General features: G+C 34.7%; 1 pseudogene; it reads right to left on the reverse strand.

The window, feature by feature from the left end:
• Positions 1 to 18,098: 18,098 nt before the first annotated feature.
• LOC149170514 (antifungal protein ginkbilobin-like protein 1 pseudogene) lies at positions 18,099 to 18,485 on the reverse strand (annotated as a pseudogene).
• Positions 18,486 to 19,734: the final 1,249 nt, after the last annotated feature.

Here is a 19,734-nt window from a genome sequence, read left to right on the forward strand (position 1 = left end):
TATGAAAAGGATTATTCTGGTATGTCTGGGACTATAATGCAATTCAATGGTGAGTGTGAATATAAATGTTTCTTTACCTGATAAAATAAGAAAGCGATGGGGATGGGGTGTGTGTGAGGAGGAAATAATTTCTAAAGTTGTGAGCCAAAGACTATATGACATGGCTCTCTTATTACTTAGACTGGGAAAGAGTAGATTTGAAAGAGCATGTATGTATTAATCATGATTATAATAAGGTCACTGTAGTGCAAACCTTTTGACAACAACGTTCTTTATGCCATCATTAATCAAAATGAAGTCATGGTATCTCTGTAGAAAGAATAATATCTAAGAGTAAACTAATATACTCAGCAAGAAGCATGAAAGAAAATATTTGTATATGAACGCAAATTATCAGCATTCAGAATCGAAATGGGGATCCATAGTTTGAAGAATAAAATCTAAGAGTAAACTAATATACTTAGAAAGAAATGAGAAATGTGTAGGAAAATATTTGTATATGAAGGGAAATTATCAGCATTCAGAATCGAAATGGGGATCCTAGCTTCCACATATAGTTCACATGCACATTCTTTTTCTTTTTCTTTATAGCTTCTTGTTTACTGTTGTGCAACTCCAAATGAGTTTCGCACCTCCTTCCTACACCAAATGGCCCAGAAATTGGCTCGTTTTTTGGATGGATTTCAAGTATTAACTCTATGCACTTTTTAATTTTTAAACCTTAGTACTATCACATGCCATGCCTAAGTGGTATATATATATATAACACCGTGTCAGAATTTGTTTTTGGTTAAGATTTTATGTATCAGCTATGTGAGCATGTTACTTGGAAACATGAATATGATGTGGAGCATATTACCCCATACGCCGAGGTTATATAACATATATCATTAATGTTGGGAGTTGTTGTGCATAAACCGTAAGTTACTTACACCAATTGGAAGGATTCATGTTTTAAATAATACTATATGAACTGGGTTTTGCAAATGTACGCTTAAATCTTCTAGGTCACAAAGTTTTATCAACGGCATTCAAACAAAATCTTTGATATACCACATGTAGGGAGCATGGATTGCTTTTATGCAATAAACCCAAACCTTTATAGATCATATCCCAAATATGTTCAGAGCAATATCATGTGCACTATGGATTGGATGTGATGTTTTATGAAGCGGTTGGATGTGATGTTTTAGGAAGCGAAATACAAATTTCAAATACTCTTGCCGTGACCCCATGAATTGCAATTGTTGCAGCACTTTAATTTACATTAAAGTGACCTTCATATCACTAAATTAGAAAAATTTCATTGTATTAACATTCTAACTTATTAGTAAAAAATTACTCTCCAAGTTAAAGCATTCAATTTCGCCTTGAAATAAACCTTACACATGCATTTTTGGGAAGCTAACCAAAATTGCCTTGTTTCACTAAATTGCATGCCCATGCTTCATTTCTTGGCCTATCTAATTGATTCAAATTGTATACTATATAATTACTAATTTTACACTCTAATTTGCTTCATGTAAGTTTTTGTTGTTCACAGACTATTAACAATTTTGGGGCAACATCATGAGCTACTATTGCTGTAAAACTTTCATTCACATTAACTTTGGCCTTCATATCACTAAATTAGAAAAATTTAATTGTATATTTGTTACTTATGAGTAAAAAAATACTCTCCAAGTTGAATAATTAAATTTGGCCATGAAATGAAAGTTGGGCATTCATTTTTGTGCATTTTTGTGAGGCAAGATAAAATTTCCTTGATTCAGTAAAATGCATGCCCAAGCTTCACTTCTTAGCAAATCTCATTGTTTAATGATGTATACTATTTAATTACTAATTTTACACACTAATTTGCTTCCTTTAAGTTTATTGTGTTCTCAAATTATTGACACTCTTGGCTTTCATTTATATTAACTTCGATCTTGAGATCACTAAATTAGAAAAAATTAATTGTATTAATGTTACTTATGAGAAAAAAATACTCTCCATGCCGAATCATTAAATTTGGCCTTGAAATCAAGGTTGGGCATGCATTTTTGTGAAGTAGGCCAAAATTGCCTTAATTCACTAAAATGCACACCTAGGCTTAATTTCTTGGCCAATTTCATTGATTTAAATTGTATACTATTTAATTATTAATTTTACAAACTTATTTTTTTTTGCAAGAAATTTCCTATGTTCACAAATTTTTCACACCCTTGGGTGACATCATGAACTCCGATTATTGCAACACATCCATTTACATTTACTTTTACCTTCATGTCACTATATTAGAAAAATTTAGTTACATTGATGTTACTTATGAGTAAAAAAAATAGTACAAGTTGAATGATTCAATTTGGCCTTGAAATGAAGGTTAGGCATGCATTTTTGTGAAACAAGCTAAAATTGCCTTACTTTAATAAAATGCGGGCCCAAGCTTCATTTCTTAGCCAATATGATTGATTCAAATTGTATATTGTTTATTTAATGACTTTACATGCATTTACATTGTTATATCTTTACTTTGAGATTAAATATTTATACTTCATATTTCATATAACATTGTAAGTTTTGCTTCGACTTTCCTTATGTCAAAGTTTTGTATAAGTCAGAAACATAGTTATGTAGGATATTTGTCAGACATGATTCAAGGTTACATCCTAAGGCTAGATATTTTCTAATCATATTCCATTTCAAATTTCATTGCCAAGAGTGTAATTTCTTTTTCCACGAAGTGCACATTTGTTCCAACTTGAACATTCACAAATATGATGAATTGCTACATTAGCAGACACAGATTTTACTGACTAATATTTCCTTTAGGATCTACTGTAGCGGCTACAACACACTCCAAAATTTTGGCTTGCATCAAAAGTTTAGAGCCTTCCTTATTTTTTTTCCTTTGATGGTTGAAAGCACTCAAGCTCACCCCATGAGCTCTTGTGAAGACTTTTCACCATTTTTCTTGTTTGACCAGTAGTCGTCTTCTAGTATATTGATTTCTTTGTCATCCTTGCAATTTTTCTCTAGTGATTTTGAAGGTTTGGTTTCTCTCCACTATGAGAACATTCGTTGTACACACACACAAAGTTGTAAGCAATGTCGTGCAAGTGTTGTCACGGTCATTCGAAGGTCTATCCCAAGTGTCGCACTAGTCGCTTTCACCTCTAGACAGTCTCACAGAGGGTCATGATATGTTATGTTATCTCAGTGGTTAGTGTCATCATGTTGTCAAAGTATGCTAAGTGTGTGATCACAATGTCAAGTCTGCACAAGTTCACCTGCCTCCCACACTTAGTCACTTTCCAGAAAATCTACTTATGAGATAACCCTCTTCCACTGGACCCCGACTAAATTGCATTGTTCAGTCTCATCCCTTAGCGACCTTGATCTACTGCCCAAAACTACACAATGCTTGAGACTGTCCTCCAATTCAGTTACACTGCGTAATCCCGAAGGTGAGCATATTGTATACCTCCCAGAACTATGGAGAACACTACCTCCATGTCCAAATTGAACTGCGCATTTCTCAAGCACAATCATCAAGCCTCCTTCTTTTCTAGAGGAAACGTGCACTACACTTAGACCTTGGTCTGCACTATTCTCCAAAATTGCATAGACATGTCCATTTGTTCCTCTGTTGCCTTGTCCTGCACTTCTCTCATAAACTACGCACACATTCTGAGATGGTCCTTTGCTACCTTATCCTGCAATGCTATTAGAAACTACGTAGACATGCCAAACTAGTCCTTTGTTGCCTTTTCCTGCACTACCCTCAAAAACTATGTAGATGGTCCTCTGCTACCTTGTCATGCACTGCTCTCAGAAACTACACAGACATGCCCAGCTGGTCCCCTATTTCCTGTCATGCGCTGCTCTTGAAAACTATGCAAAATTGTCCAGTATGTCCCCTGCAGCCATAGATTGTCTTCCCTCCAGGAGCTATGTAGAAGTGCCCCTCAGGGTCGTACCTTGGATCAACCATTGATGTCCTTCATTGTGCAATTTTTCCTCCGAGTGGTCACTGCGCAATTTTCCTGAAAGTGAAGGTTTTGCTCCAAGAGTTCCTCATCCCAGCCTAAGCTTTACTCTAGATTATCTCAATGACTTTCCCTCCCTCCATATCACATGGAATTATTCATTTCGCAGTTGCTCGGCCCTCTTCCCAGCCTGTCATTTATCCCAGGCCCAGAACACGAAAACAATGCATCATGCTAGACTAGGAGGTTTTGGATTTGAGGTCATCCTGTCATGAATGAATTGCAAGAATAGGTACATTAATAGATCATGACTAGATGACGAATGAGATGAAGAAGGAGCACACATGGTATAAGACATTCTTGCAGCTATACAAATGTACTAAGCACAACAAGAAACAAGCAAAAGGAACATATGCATTGAACCATCATGCAAGACCAAGAGCATCAATGACCCTGCAACATTAAGCCATGCAGAGGAAAATATAAAGCACACCAAAAGTACAACCATCACTCAGTAGTGTAGCAGCTTAACATGAATACCAAAGTCAGCCAGTACATATCACTAGTGTCATGTTGAGTTATGTCATGAGTTGTCTTGGCCACATCACACTATGGGCCATATCCATTGTAACTAAATATAATTTAAAGTGAAGTCCAATGGACATACACTAGAAGTCGAAGATTCATGTCAGTTGAAAATCATGGGAAGTTGAATGATCATGAGGGTAGTCCAAGAGTCACAAGGATCAAGCATCACCCTTGGCTATATATATACACCTCCCATTGTATGAGCAAGGAATTTACACCTTGGCTCCTCCCACATAGCATAGAGAGTTTTCATTCAATTCTTTGAGGAGTAACGAGTGGCTCCAACGTCCCACTACTGGGACTAATGATGTATGGTGTACAAATGTATCTTGGGACTTTTTCTTAATTCAGAATCCTCTTAAGGCCAGCATATTTTCACACATGTTTTGTAGATGTTTGTAAGACTACTCTTTAAACATTTCTAATGCATGTCTGCTTAACCTGTACTAATATAGTTGAACTACTTTGACTGTTTTAGTACTTAAATTGTTGAAGATGTGTTGTATTGCTTATCACTGTTGTCTCATCCCTGTGGACTACTCTGCGGGATACTAGATAGACCACCTCTATGTATTAGCTATCATTGTTGTCACATCCTTGTGGACTACTTTGCGGGATATTTGACAGACCATCGTTTTTCTTTGGTTATAACGACCATCACATTCGTGTGGACTACTCCATTTGGTGGTGTACATTTTTCCCCCTTCACTTGGGTTTTAACGACCGTTGCATCCACCTGGGTGATTATTCTACTAACACAAAGCATCTATGTAGAGGAAATTCTTTAAATATCGTGTGTTTAATGATAAAAATCTTGTTTAAGTAAATAGGCCTTAGTATTTTAAATATTAATTAAAGTGTTGATTCCCATTAACAACATACAAACTTTTAAAGGATTTGACAGAAGAATACATGAGAAGTTAGATAGTTTAAAGATATTCAATCTAAATACTTAATAATCCAATGAGAATAGAAAACATATAGAAGATTCTCCCATAGCAGACATTAATACATACAGGAATTGTACAAAACGAAACAATCAAGGAAGTGTAGAGTAGCTGAAAGAAACATATAGTTTTCTTACTTAACCTAGCATTGTCACTACAACAACCACCCTTCAAAATTTTGCCTACATCCTGAATTTTGGAACTTCCTTGTGATCTTAAGATTTGTCATTTCAAGTTGTTTATGGTCACTTTCGTGATTGACTAATGCTTTTCTAAGTCATTGAGTTTTCTTGAAATATTCTAACCATTGAAGCCACTTGTTTAAACATTCTTAGCATTTTTATGCATTCACAAGTGCACCTCTTCCTAGAAAGTTGAGTAGTCCTCCCTGAGAAGATAAGCATTTAGCCCTTGAGAGAAATTCTTGTGCAGTCTATAGAAATAGTTTTGTTCAATCCTTAAAGGTAGGCATTATGCAACTCCTAAACATTGCACAGTCCCTTATAATAGTACTTGCACAGTTGATAAGGAAAGTGACAATATCCCTTACTCTTAATTGCAAATGTAACATCATTATATTTAGTTTTCTCAACTGTCGCTTTTGTGTGGTTTCTCCTTCATAAGTGTCATTGTCATTTTCAAAACTATTATTTTTGCTTTCTTTTTCTTTCACAAGTGTCACTTGTTATTTCTTTAGCATTCACATGTGTTTCTTTCACTTTATTTAGCTTTTGCAAGTGTTTTTTCACTTATTCTTACTGTCATAGGTGTCACTTTTGATTGTTTTCACTCTTTCATGTGTCGCACTTTGGTGCACCACTATAGGTAGTTATAGCACACTCTTATGCATTAAATGATCTTATATATCATAGGAATATGTGTTAGAGACTCTCTCATGACTTAGCACACTTTATGGTTGCAGTCAACACTTGTGTCATAACTTGCATTCTAAGTGTCGCAAAGCTACCTTTCAACTATCACACTTACAAATAAGTGTCACTTTGTTGTTGGTTCAAGGTATGCATGTGGATCTTGACTATTTTGCATTCTCTTAGCATGTGTTTGATGGTATACATGCATGTGAATCTATTTTGGAACTTAATTTTATCATATGCTCTCTCTTGTTCCATTGATCCAACACTTAGCTATTTTTGGGCTTTCCATTTTCTTCACACTTTGGATAACTAAACTCTCAGTTACTAGATGAGTGCATTTTGCATTATTATCTAGCAAGGATGCATCCTTTACCTCTTACAAATGTGTGCTACACCATGCTGGGGACAACCATTTTCACAAGCACATTTTGCAATCCTGAAGCATAGTCTATCAAGTAATTATTTCTCACACCTGCTCATTAAGCCCAAAGCTAACCTTTTCCTCCCTCCATTACACATTGTACAGTTCTAGTGGACAGTGAAGTCTCCTCCTGATCACTATTGAAGAGGGAGTCCTTATCATTCTAGTGGGCATGTTGTAACATGTAAAATATATTAATTATGAGTCCATAAAATCCTTCAAGCCTCATAGAACAAGTTGACCCTTCCAGCTAGAAGTCAACCCAAAGAAAGTTATTCAATGTCATGGAAATCCTACAAATAGAAGAAATTTTGACCTCTCTTATCACCAATTCTATCTCTTAAGGTAAGAAGTTTTATCTACAGTAGGGAAGATCAAGGAATATAGAGCGAAGATCAAGGAAGCAAGAGGAAGTCTAGAAGAACAAGGAAAAAAAAAATTAGGATATTTTATCTCACACGTGCAAGGATCATGGTTTCTGTAGGCTGAAAATTGCACGCCCAAATTGGAGGAGGCTGAAAATTTCAAATCCATGTTGCACGAAGGCAAACATACTATATTAGTTTTGCTTTGACCCTTGTTGAATTTGGAGATGTTGTCTTGATTGAGGGAGAAGTTGTTGGGAAATTAACACACTAGTAAAAAATGGCTAATTAGTTACTAAAAATATTACTAAAATTGGCATATAAATGACCATTTCTCAGTCGGTGACCAACAATGGCTAATTTACATAAAATTATTTCTTATTTATGTGTTCTGTTGTGCTTCGAATCAAAGAAAAATATTAAGTGGCTAATTAATTATTGAACTGAATATTTGTTCACCCTGACCCTTAGTATTTCTAACAATTTATACTACCGTTTTTTATATTTATTCATAATTATGTTTTTTTAGCGAAAACATTATATTAATAGCTAGTTTTTTTTAAATTTATGTTAAATGTTTACAAACATTTACACCACTGCAACATGTCCCCCAAACTGAGTTGTATAGCACCTCTCTTAGTAAAAATATTAATATCAACTAGATACATAGAAAGAGGAATAACAATATCAAATACATATGAAAAAGAGAAGAAAATTTTGAGTCTAATGAAGAGATATATTTAAAAATATATTAATAACAAGAAAAAAATATCAACAATATAAAACATAAATAGATAAACACCCAGCTTTATAACCCTTGTTGGACATGCTTGTGAAGAGTAAATAAATAAATACCCCAACATTATATCCTTGGCATGACATGTTTGTATGCATAGGATAGCCACCATGACATCATGGTTGTGTGGATAAGATAACTTCATTGATATCAAGGATGATGATGGTTTCTTGCCATTCTTATTTGTATGGGTAGGATAGCCTCCATGACATCATGGTTGTGTGGATAAGATAACTTCATTGATATCAAGGATGGTGATGGTGTCTTCTAATTCTTTGTCACTCACATAAACAAACATGAAAAGCTTCATTTAACATCCATTCCTTCATGCCCATGAATCAAAACATTTTCAAAATTACCTTACATTCTCTCTTTTAATCTCATTTCTTTAATCTCATCCTTATCCAAAGGGATGATATTTTAGTATTATGAAGTAGATGTATTTCATGTTGTATGGGAATTTAAAAAAAAACTAAGTTCTTTAATATCATTCTTATTCAATCAACTAAATTGGAGTTCAATATTTTAGTATTGTTAAATGTAATAGAATTCTAAGTTGTAGAAATATTTCAAAATTTCATTTAAACAATAAAATTAATTGTTAAAAAATATTTCAATTGTACTATGAAATGGATGTATTTAATTTTGTATTGGTAAGCATTTCCTTTAATATTATCCTTCTTCAACTAGATTGAATTTTATAATATGAAATATATGTATCTCATCTTGTTTGGGAAACCATTAAATTTTTTTATAAAAAAGACTTATTTCTCAGTCAAATTTTCGAAGTGACCAATTCAAGTTTATGAGAAGTTACAGGTTCATACATGTCATGACCCCACATTTTGATGCCTTAAGATCATCGTGGGTGACATGTGACACCAATGATATTTCATCGTAGTTATAGAACTACTGTAACCTAGACTACGCCTACTTCAACACTTAGTCAATTTTCCAATTCCAATCTTCTTTATTCAATTACTCCATTCAACACTTATACAATTATGCGATAGAATAACTTCAATACAAGAAGTGGAATAAAACTTCATTAACAATCTGCAATATCATAAAATCAATAATGTACAAGAGTATGTGATGGGAGGGGACAACTCCCAAAACACTTTTCCCCTTTTCTTCTTTTTATTAACTTCAAATAATTTACAATAGAATTACAATGGGTCAACCATGGCCAAACCCATGTGCTTCCCAAGCTTTACAAAGAAGTGGTTGTCATTGGCCCAAACCTAATGCACTAGCTGAAAGTGCCAAGTTTTGCAACTAGGGGGTGCTCAACCCAAGGTTGACACCTTGCCTAGTACAAAACCCCAAGATCTGCGCCCCAAAATAGTCTAGAAAATCAACTCTCGGCCCTGCCCAAATACCAGCTCACTTAGGCAAGCTCTCCTCCTTATGCGACATGCCTTAGCTACATTTCCAAATTTTGCAATGTTCGCCCTGAATCTTTGTGATATCACACAACTTACATTTTTGTGATGTCACGAACTTTTCCTTTTTCATGATCTACTTTCAGATCTCTTTATCTTCTGTGAACTTGCTTGTTACCTCCTCTAAGTGTCAAGCTCCTCTACTTACAATCACCCTAGCCTTTTGGTTTAAGTCGATTGATGACCCTTCACATTTTGAGCTCGCCCCACTCCTTGTGTGGTTCCCCCTTCATGGTTGGGTGTGCCCCTAGGTCGACCTACTTGTGAGCATGTGGACACCCCTTCGTTGGGCACTCCGCCTATCATGCTACCCACACTACCATTGTTGGTCGATGTTGTGTCATACACTGCACATTGCATTGCCCACTCGGTATGTCTCACCTATCATGATCGAACTTCCTTACCTTTATCGCTATGCCTTTCCCGTCATGCAACCCGGGTACCCCTCCTTATTGTGAGTGTGCTCGTGGGCACAGGTCCATAGAGTTATGTTTTTGTTATGCTAAGTATGTGCTCTCCCTCACGCACCCTCTGCTATGTCATGTCGTTGGGCATGCATGCCCATCATGATGTGCCCCCTATGTCTTGCTTGGTGCCCCGTCTCATGCGGGCATGCCTAGGGCATGCGCCCCTCAATTCATGCACACTAACCGTATATGGACCTAGGCTCTCCTCCTCCATGTGGGCCCGCTCATCGCATAGACGTGCTTGTCGCACCTCCAAGTCAGTTTTTCACCACCAAGTGAGCATGTCTTATCATGGGTGTCTATTTTTCTTGGTGCCAACTCAGGGCCCTAACATCCTCCCCCAATTTAGAATGGTTGTCGGCCTCGACAACAACTCCACTTAGAAACTCCATCGCCAATTCCATTTGTCACAAAGTGCCACTAGCTCCAATGTCAATCATACCTACTACATGAACTCATTTCCTTCATCACACGAACCTTCATTAAGGCCCATTATGATATGTTGGTAAGACTCCTCAATATCATGGTCATCATCCATAACTCGTCACAATCCTCCACATTGCCCCAACTCACGGAAGGCTACTCCCTCCAACTCGGCTGCATGGTTTGGTCACAACTCATATCATGCCAATACACCACATATCATCACAATGTGAACTATTGGTGCGATACTCTAATGTAACTCAAACACATCTCAATGCATTAACGTCTCCCATGTATCGAATGAGTTGGGTGATTAGTCCAACCATCACGTTCTAATCCATGAGAATGCACCTCCTCATGCCTTTGTCGATCACTTCTTCAGCACTTTGTCACATCTTTATCTTTCATCAATAACTATTCTGATATTTACATATTAGACCCCCAACCAATGTTCATCGTGCCATATCCAGGTCCATGAAGAAAACTTAATCTCATCTATGATATGTTTCTCATCAATGATTTCAAAGGAAAAAGTTTGTGCTTACCTCATCGTCTCGTCCATATGCTACCCATGGTCATATACCAATAGCATACATGTCCATCAAAATGGATAAGTCCCATTAGACTCAACCCATTCCCAAGTGCTCCGACTAAGGCACCTTCGTCACTGCAACCACCATCCAACTCCAAGCCGTATTTCTTCTCGAGTCACTCCCATGAGCACATCCCATACTATGCCCAAGGTGTGCATCCCATACTGCATAATGTCAAGTTCCATACTAACCTTAGCACCTCAATGAACCAGATACTCCAATACCACCATCATATGAATTCTTCATTGGCTGCAACTTCTCTCAAGTCATCATACGCTTCATTGAACCATTTCCATCCAACACTTCAGGTAGGCACACTTATCTTTGTCAAAAGTCCCATCGCAAGTTTTTTCTACCTCCTCCATCGCATGAATGAACTCATAGGTCAATTGTGTATTCAAAATGACCATCGTCTTGTTTTTCAATTTTTCCCAATGTCCCCATCAGTCCATCTACAAATCATCTTCATGTGTCATCGACAAGTCCATTATGCACGAAATCCTTGCTTGACACTTTTCTTTTATGTCCATATGTGAAATCCCTTGTTAGAAACTTGTTTGATGCCCCTACATGAAGTCTTCCATGGCCTTCTCTTCTACTCAATTCGCGTGACTTTAGTTTCCCAAATCATCTGTTTCAACAAAACCAATGTGACCTTAGCCATCACATCCTTGCCTTCAGTCAGGTTGCCACCCTTAGTCGCCCTACCCTCATATCGCTATCAAAAGTTCCTTCCATCATTATTTTCTCCCCCACTAAACATTCACCAAAGAGTTCGCCTTGGCCAAACAACACTCCAATGATGAATTCCACCCAAACATGTTTTATATCACCTTCCAATTCGATGTGCCCTTTCTTCCATCTTTCCATGAGCCATGTCAGGCACTTAGCCAAATCTTTGTTCGGCTAAGCATGACTCACTCATTGCATAAGTTCATCATGTTCCACTTGTCTCAACCATTCGCACCTTCTACCCTAAGGTCGAATACTACCTAGACAAGTCCTGCAACAAACAAAGTCCCTTGTTACCCAACTGCACAAGGACTCATCCCATCCTTCCAAGGAAAGGTTTAACATTGTGCTGGTAAATACATGTTTCCTTCGCTCATCTCTGCATATGACCCATCTTCCAAAGTTTTCAATGAAACATAAGTTACTACAATACTTACATATTTATGATATCTCTCCAAGTGAGTGCCTCCTTCCATCAATGGCTACATTGTGCACAAATTTGGTCCAACCTAGGCAATCTCCATTGCACGAAGTTCCTCCTCTTTCGTCGGCACATATACAATACTTGCTTCTTCATGCGACACAACTTCTTCCTGAACATGGTTAATAGCTAGGACTTGTTCGATCAAAAACTCTTCTTCAAAATTTTAACCAAGAGTTCCTTTCACAGTTTCCAACACTTCACCCTCAGCTATCTTCTTACAAAGCATGCCATGTTCTTTTTTCAACTCCTTCATTCCTTCATATAAATTATCCACCTTTTCCACAAGTCACAAGAATTCACTTCTATTCAGGTCAGATATCCATTCTCTATCCAATGCATGAAGGGCCTTCTCTTTCACACAAAACTCTTCTTGCAACTCTATCAATCTTCGTTCAAGCCCTTGTTGAGCATCTCACAATTCTTCCAACAAGATTGGTTCATTAGCCGTTCCAATAGTGGTTACCACACCATTATTTACTTCAACTTTTTTTCAAGTGCCCACTTTCGCAAAGTAGGATTTGATACCATATGTCACAGCCCCTTGTTGTTATGCCTTAAGATCATCGTGGGCGATGCGTGGCATCGATGATATTTCATCACAATTATACAACTACTCTAACACGGAGTATGCATAATTCAACACTTAGTCAATTTTCCAATTCCAATCTTCTTTATTTAATTACTTCATTAAATGGTTATACAATTATCTGATACTATAACTTCAATACAAGAAGCAGAATAAGACTTCATTAACAATCTGCGCTATCATAAAACCAACAATATACAATAGCATGAAATGGGAGGGGGTAGCTCCCAAAACACATTTCCCCTTTGCTTATTTTTATTAACTTCAAATAATTTACCAAATAATTACAATGGATCAGCCATGGCCAAACCCATGCACTGCCCAAGATTTACAAAGAAGTGGCAGTTGTTGGCCAACCCAACGCACTAGCCAAAAGTGCCAAGTTTTGCAACTAGGGCATGCCCAACCCAAGGTTGGTACCTTCTCTAATAGAAACCCAAAGATTTACGCCCCAAAAAAGTCTAGAAAACCAACCCTCGATCCTTCCCAGAAACCATCTCGCTTGGCGAGCTCTCCTCTTTCCGGAACGTGCCTTCATCATGTTTCCATATTCGCAATGTGCGACTTACAACTTTGTGATACTGCACAATTTACATTTTTGTAATATCGCAGACTTCACCCTTTTTGGAATCTTATCTATGATCTATTTGTCTTATGTGAACTTGTTTTCTTCCTCCTCCAAGTGTCATTCTCCTCTACTTATAGTCACTCTATCCTTTTAGCTTAAGTGGGCCAACTCCCTTTCACATTTTGAGCTAACTTCACTCCTTGTGTGAGTGCGCCCCTTGGCCGCCCTACATGTGGGCATGTGGGCACCCCACTAGGTGGGTGTGCCCTTGCCTAGGCACTTTGTTTGTCATCCATCCCACACTATCACCATTGGTCGTTTCCATGTCGCACACTATATATCACATCGCCCGCTCGCTCGCTCATCACACCCCCACTCGCTATGTCTCAGCCATGGCGATCACACTTCCTTTCCTTGCTCATCTTGTCGGGGTGTCCCTCCTTGGTTCGGGCGTCCTAGCGGGTATGGATCCACTGAGTTGGACTATCATAATGCTAAGTACACTCTCTCCCTCATGTGCCCTCCGTTATGTCATGTAGTCAGGCGGGCACGCCCATCGTCACGTGCCTGCTATTTCTCATTTAGCACAGTGCCCAACGCTCTGCCTCGTGTGGGTGGGCCCAGGGCATGCACCCCTCAATTCATGAACACTACCCATATGTGGACCTGGGCACCCCTCCTCCACGTGGGCGTGCTCGTCCCACCTCTAAGTCAGTTTTTCGAGCTCGTCATGGGTGCTCTTTGGACTTGGTGCGCCAACTTGGGGCCCTGAAAATACCCATGTGCAAGTGACCATTTCAAATTAATTACAAAATATGTGTTTGTTACACCTAGTGATTTCAAAATACCTAGCACGACTAAATCAATTAAATTATTGGTACATGTTGGTAGGAGCCAAACCATCATAAATATCAAAAAACTTGTCCTATATTACATTTCATATTTCCAACATATACATATATACGAAATTTAACTAAATTATAACTTAATTTTAATTTGTTCTTATTATTAATCAAAACACATATACATTCTAAAAATGTGTAACATTACTAATTATGGAGATTTACAACAACTTTACAAAGAAAATTCTTAGCTTGTAAATGGTATTTGTTAGAATATCATAGGCCAATAACATGGCATATTAATACAACATTCCAAAATTATGTGCTTTCATATAGTGTTGCAAGAACTAATAATTAGAGATCTTAAGTGGATAATTATTTGTTTGCTCTCACATAAGGACTTACAATAATTTTGGTAGGTAGTAATCAATAGTAAGTCTATACATATTTATTTACACCTTATTCCTATCCATTTTTTACTTGCTTGATCCATTTTACTTGTTTAAAGTATAGTGGGAAACAACTAATGGTGAATATGTTATTTATTTGATTATGAGCTATTTTCAAGGATTCTATTTTTTAGATGGTTTAGTTTAAGAATAAAAAACCAATAAGCAAATATCTAAAACTCATTGATGAATATTACAATCATAACTATAAATTATGATATAAAATATGTAATGGAGTTATCCACATTAATATATAAAAAAAAACCTAATCCAAATATTGGAAAAATATTTTATTTTAAATATTGAAAAATTGATCGAGGCAAAAAAGAAAATGTGGAACTCCACCGAACTAAGAACTAAGGTTAGCATAAACTGATACCATTCCATAAAATTATATGCATCCTTGAAATTTCATTTCAAAATCGACCGACGAAGATGGTTTGAAGATGATTTCTACCATGCAATAGAATTATATGCATCCTTGAAATTTCGCTTCTAAATAGAGGGAGGAAAGTGGTTTGAAGATGATTGATTCTGATATGTTAAAGAGTGTCGTTATGTCAAATGAAATATCTCACTTGAATGTGTAATTTTTCGATAGCGGCCCACACAAGAGAATTGAAATCATAGGTCCAACTATTCGAGGGATTAAACTATCATTTGACGAAAAAGATATGATTGGTGTAATACTCATTTCTTCATCCTGGTACTTATTCTTCAGATTCAAACAGTTACCATAGTATTCTACCATGCATAGCCATTTCATAAGGTGCCCAACAGAAAATTCATTTATAGACAAAATTCTACATTGAACTCAGATTATATTGTCCAATACCGATGGCTAATATTACAACTACCCTCGGCCAACCCACTGATGGTACATCACATGATACTTTGAGTAGGATTGTAAATAGTTTTAATTTTAAAGAATTTTACAATGTCAAGGATTCGTGGGAATAACCAACAAAGAGAAGGACAGACTGATCAGACTCTTTAAAAGGGGAATTGATTCGGAGGCCGGTAAGTATAATTTTGCGACTTATGTGCAGGACAGACTTATGAATGTTGGGTGCATCAATTCTATATAGGGAAGACTTAGGAATGTTGGGTGCATCAATTCTATATAGGGAAGGCAATTAATTTTTTTGATGGTTATAGGTTGTAAAGATCGGGAATAGAATTCCATTTTGATACCAAGTATTTGATGGTTATATGCCGTAAATGCAGGGTTCAATTCATGTTGAAAAGCGAGAACATAAAGATCGGGAATAGAATTCCATTTTGATATTGAGAACAGATAGAACTTTTCTTTTTGTAACTGGAACGGATAGAATATGGAAGGAATTTTCAGAAACATAGGTTATCTATGAATACAGAGAAAGTGTTTGAAACAATATTCATACTCTTGTCACAGAAAAGGGTAGGATAAAATACAGATAGGAAAGATTAATAGAATGTATGGAATCTAAAATGAATGTCTTTTTTATTATTAATGAATCAAAATAGTTTTTTTTCTATTGGAAAAAAAACGTGTAAAAAAAAACGAGAAAACAAAAACTAAATATATGTAAGCTCTTTGATTCGAGCTATTTTGAAGAATTTTACAATGTCAAGGATCTACCTGAATAACAAATAAAAAGCTCAAAAAGAAAAAACTAAAAATAACCATACTCAAGATTACTTTGCTCGAAATAAATTTACTAAAATTAATACTAAAATATATGTAAGTGTTTTGGCCAGAGCTAGTTTGATATGATGACAGCAAAAGCAGTAACCTCATTAGTTTGTCTATTTATGAAGAGATAGACAGGGGTCATAGCACAAGTTGACAAATAAGACAACAATATTTTATTAGATAGGTTATATTTATATTTGAAATGCACAAATATCTATTAGATGATAGATCATGTTAGATAATGATGATTATAAATTAGTTATTAGTTTATCTATAAATTAATAGTAAAAGATATGTAAAGAGAGTTATTTTGATATCATGACAACAAAAGTAATAATTTCATTAGTTTGTTTATTTATGAAGAAGAAATAGATATGGGGCGTAGCACAAGTTGACAAACAAGATAGCAATATTTTAAAACATAGTTACTAAATTCGTTGGTATTGAGGAAAAATTTTAGAAAACTTGGTAATATTTCATGCGTGGAAAAATACTTTGATCCTAATATTATATGGTTTCTTTGATTAACTATGAATTTTATATTTAAAAAAATGAAAAGCAGTAGCTCTTTTAAAACAAATTTATATTAAAAATTTGGAGAAGTTCCTTATTAAAAGAGAGGAATGATTGGTTGATTATGAGTTTTATATTAAAAGGAATAAAAAGTAGTAGTTTTTTAAGAAAATATTATATTAAAATTTTGGAGAAGTTTATTATTAAAATATAGGAATAAAAAATAGAAGTTTCTATTAACACATTCCAAATTATTCACATCATCAGATTTTTGATCCAACATTCATCCTCCCAAATTATAGAAATTCTATATTAAAAATTTGTAGCTAACTAATAATAAGTTACTTATTATAAAATATAATTTTTTTATCAAAATATTGTAGAGAAGTATAAGTTTAATATTTTAAAAAATAAAAATTTGAAAACTTATAATTTCATTTTCCTAATTCTTTTGAATGATAGCAATTACTATAGCTATTAAATCTACACCAAAATAGATGATCAATTGTGTGGAATTCAATGAGGGGCTTATTACAAAGGATAATCTGCACACACACATTGTTAAATATATTGGATCCCATAGAAATAGTGATTGAGGTATAAATTTCTTGGAATGTGGAGATCACTTTAAACTTACTTTTAATATGGGGTGTCTTATTCTGTATGTTGAACTTCATATTTCAAGTTTTGTTATTTAAGTTATTAGATTTTATTTATAGTTTTTCTCACTTTGTAATACCAATAAATCTGATGCTTTTTGTCCTTCATTATTTTTCGATCATCTTATATAGACATGCAGAGTAAATGTTGGAAATAAGTATAAGAAAAAAATCTAAAGATTTTTTTTTTTTTTTTTAATTTTAATATAAGAATTATTCAATTCAATTTTTTGAAATTTTGAAAAGAAAAAATAAATAATTTGTTAATCATATTAAGAAGTATATTCTCAATTTCTTTTCTATGTTAAATTTTAAATAAACAAGTTTTCTTTTTTATCAAATCGAGTTTAATAACTATGATATAAAATATACAAATATTAATCACACTAACCTAAATAACTATGACTCTTATTAGTCTACAACTAATTATTAAAACAAACCACATTATAAAGTCCTAATAACTCAACTCTTATTCCATTATAATTGGAATTTACATTAAAATGTACCAGACATTCATACTCTTATTCCATTATAATTGAAATTTACATTGAAACAACACACCACACAATCATGACTATAACAATATAGATACATCATCAAACAAGAATTAATATCGAGTGATTCCTTGGGGTTTTATTTAGACACATGTTAGTGTTTTATTTAGCCATATTAGATGATGATACTCGTCGGTCATTTGATTCACTAAAACTGGTACTGCTCGTAGCGCAGGGAACATTGAGTGGAGTTACCCTGAAGACCGATGGCAAGGCCGCAAATGGCCCAAACTTGGCTGACGACGGAAGTAAGGCAGTTGGTGCAACTAGACGTAGAGAGTGGCGCATCGCAGACTGATTCCCCGTAGGCAGCGGGTGAGCCCTCGCTGCCTGCAACCGTCTTGTAGCCGACACCGCTCGAGGGCGTGTGCTCTTCCATTTTGGAGAGTAGGCTATTGAGACTATTGAAAAAAGGACCCGTGGGATCGAATGTATTCACGTTACACAGATACGACAGTAAGGGTACAGTCTCCGCGCCCACCAGAGATACGAGCAGTAGTAACATGAGAGGCAAAGCAAAGCCAAATGACCCCATCGTAATCAAATAATATCACACTCGCAAACGTTATTGCGATCCCTTGAATCCCTTCAAACCTTATTGCGATCCTTATCAATGATGGTGGTGCTTTGTCACTCACAGAAACAAACAAAAGCTTCATACTGGAAACAGGCCGCATTCATTTCTCCACTGGCATGGCATTCTAAACATTGCCTTCACACCTCGTTGACTCATTTTTTTTAATATCATTCTTAATCAATTCTATTGGATTTTAGTATTTCAGAATCTTAAATTTCAGGGATATTATAAAATTTGATTAAAAAAATATATATATTTTTAAAATATATATTGAATTAAATTTCAGGGATATTATAAAATTTGATTAAAAAAATATATATATTTTTAAAATATATATTGAATTCCATTATGAAATGGATGTATTTTAATATCTTTCTTAGTTAATTCTATTGGATTTTAGTATTTCAGAATCTTAAATTTCAGGGATATTATAAAATTTGATTTAAAAAATAAAATTAATTCTTAAAATATATTTGAATTTCATGTATTTTAATATCATTTTTAATCAATTCTATTGGATTTTAGTATTTCAGAATTTTAAATTTCAGTGATATTATAATATTTGATTTAAAAAATAAAATTGATTCTTAAAATATATTTTAATTTCAGTGATATTATAAAATTTGATTTAAAAAATAAAATTAATTTTTGAAATATATTTTAATTTTATTATGGAATGGATGTATTTTAAGATTATTTTTAATTAATTTTATTGGATTTTAGTATTTCAGAATCTTAAATTTCAGTGATATTATAAAATTTGATTTAAAAAATAAAATTAATTGTTGAAATATATTTTAATTCCATTATGAAATGGATGTATTTTATTTTATATGGCAATCATTTTTTTCAATATCATTTTTATCCAAGTTATGAAATGGATGTATTTCATTTTATTTGGGCACGTAGAGTGGATTTTACTAATATGAATTGGATATTACTGATATGAATTGAAAATATTTCATTTTGTTTGGGTAAGTCAACGAGATTTTAATATTAAGAATTGTATAGCTAATAAAATATAAAAATATAAAATGAAAAAAGTAAATAAATAAAATTATTAATAAAGTAGTGCTTTGGCCATAAAGGTTCAATGAAAAGAAAAGAAAAAAGGATGTACATCAGTGAAAATATATATATTCAAATCTAGAATAGGGTATATATATGGCTAGAAAAATTGAAGCGGTGAACGGCTGATAGATCTGAT

The sequence above is a fragment of the Pinus tabuliformis genome, chromosome 4_2 (assembly GCF_031772625.1).
Source record: "Pinus tabuliformis cultivar Carrire ecotype Pingquan chromosome 4_2, CPIR1, whole genome shotgun sequence".
NCBI lineage: Eukaryota > Viridiplantae > Streptophyta > Pinopsida > Pinales > Pinaceae > Pinus > Pinus tabuliformis.